Here is a 2,465-nt window from a genome sequence, read left to right as displayed (position 1 = left end):
ATTTGCAATATGGTGAGAGGTAAGATTTGCTGCTTTTCTTCCATTTTTCAAATCAGCAGACGAGAGAATTTCGATGTAGTCCCGAACTTATGTTCGTAGACGGATAATATTTGGAATTCGTCCTCGTCGCCAGAGTCATAATCGACATAGAGGACATGCTTTTTGACCATTCCGAGCACCTCTTCTTGTTGCATCTCACCGACAAATTTGAAGCCAACAAGGAGAAGAAGCGTTGCGGATCGACGACAGACCGACTTTGCATTCCACATAACCGAGCTCTTGCTCACCCGTTGCTCATGAAAGACTACTTTGCTGAGGTACTGACCTATTCGGCCCATCTCTTTTGTAGGATTTATCAAATGCATAGGTCTCTTTTTGTTTGCATTGTGGAAGCTTCCGAACAAAATGTCGGTTCTTCACTCGCAGGAGAAATGCCGCCGGTTTGCTAGGATTTAGTGCATACCAACAAATACTGGTGGCGATGCGAGTGATAGATGGAATTCCGGCCGATTACACCGATGATTATCTTTGCATTGGAGAAGATACCGCACTCAAATGTGTGCGGGTGTTTGCAAAGACAATGATCCAAGTATTTGGTCCTGAATTCCTTCAAGCTCCCAATGAGGAGGACACGAAAAGATTAATGGCGATGAATGAAGCAAGAGGATGGTCGGGCATGTTTGGGAGTGTGAATTGCATGCATTAAAACTGGAAGAACTTCCCAAAGGATTTGGTCAGGCAGTACACCGGCCATCAACGCAAACCAACTATTGTACACCGCACGGTACTGCAAATTTATTATACAGGCGAGCCGCAAACTGTTTTTGCAAGATTTTAGCGGCTAGAGATGCTCTAACGGAGTTGTCACCTGAGTGACCCTGGTTGTAGTCTTCTAGACGTGTTGCATCCGCTTGGATTCGGACAAGATACGGCGAAATTGTCTCTCGCCGCCGGAGAGAACCGCAAAAAAAAGAAAAGAAAAAACAAAACCTGCCAAGGCGACGAGGGCGGCCGGTCTACGTGATGACGCATGTGGCGGGCGTAGGGACAGGATAAAGTTGGTGCGATTTGGCCGCACGACCATGGTCGACAGCAAGGAAACGGCAGAAAAGGCGATGGTAATTGCTCCCTTTTCCCATACCGTGGCGTGCATGATCCATCGCTTTTGGGGATATATCCGTCGACGCGCCTTTTCTCGCGCCATCATGATCTCTGGTGACGGTGTGCCGTAGCAGCATCCGTTCGGAAAGGCCCTAATAATTCGACAAAGTCTGGATTGCAACTCCAAAGCGCCCGATCCAAATCAACGATGATTTTGTCCGCTTTTTATCCGTTTGGCTTGCCCCGGGCGGAAACTCATGTTCATTTTTGTATTTTGGTTGGTGCATGCGCCCAACAATGGCTGATCTATTTTGACGGCGCGTGAAAAATAATAGAACACAAGTATTTCAAAAATGCAAAAACATTAATGCCGCCACAAAGCCGACGAGAGTCCACGCGTCTACATTCACATTAATTACACATTAATAAAACTAAACTACTAGGCTGCGCGCTGCCGTAGGCGTCCTCGTCGTCGTCGTAGGGGCCAGTGAGGTCGATCAGCGTCGGCGCAGGGCCGGGCCAGGGGAACACCGTGTTCCAAGCGGTGGCGACGTCGTCCGCCGCGGGCTGTGCCGGCGCTAGCTGGGCACGACGCTCCTCCTCGGCATCGTGCTCCAGCTGCTCGAGGTACTCGCCCTCGCGGCGCTCCTCGGCCAGCCTCCTCTGCCGTCGTTGCTCAAGGTAGGCGTGCTCCTGTGCCTCCATCGTCCCCATCCAGATCAACGACGCGTTGACCCACTCACGCACCACTCCGGTCCAGGAGTAGCGCTCGATGGGGGTCGGCTTCGGCCCAGCCTTAGCTGGAGACGGCGGGGCCAGCGGCGGCACTAAACAGTCGGCGACTGCGGACAGTGCCATGGCCCTGCCATGCGCGCCTCGCACGCCTCCTCTTCTTCCTCCCTGCGCCGCTCCTCCTCCTTGCTCTCCTGGAGGAGAGCCGCCAGGGACGCCTGGTAGGCGGCGGGGAGCCATGCGAGATGTCGCAGACGCCGCGCCGCCTGGCCTCTTCGTTCTCGAAGGCGAACCAATGCCCCCAATAGGGCGACTCGAGGTCGTAGACGGGGTCGCTGCACTGCTCCATCGCCAGCAGCGCCCGCTGGCGCCGCACCTCCTCCGTGTGCGCCCTCGCCGACCGTAGCGCCGCCGGCACTGGGGTCCTCTCCAGATCCCAAGTGCCAGTCGTTTGGTAGGGTGACGTCGGGGTAGGGGAGAGGGACGCAGTTCTCCCAGTGCCACTACACCTGGTGCACTGGGATGTCCACGCCTTGCCTCGACCGGCGGGAAGCCGCCGGCGGAGGCGGGGAAGAGGGGTGGTGGCGGGCCTTGCCCTTGCCTTTGCCGGAGAAGAAACCCATCCTTGCGGT

This window comes from Triticum dicoccoides, chromosome 5B (genome assembly GCF_002162155.2).
Source record: "Triticum dicoccoides isolate Atlit2015 ecotype Zavitan chromosome 5B, WEW_v2.0, whole genome shotgun sequence".
NCBI lineage: Eukaryota > Viridiplantae > Streptophyta > Magnoliopsida > Poales > Poaceae > Triticum > Triticum dicoccoides.
Note: the sequence above shows the minus strand (reverse complement) of the source record.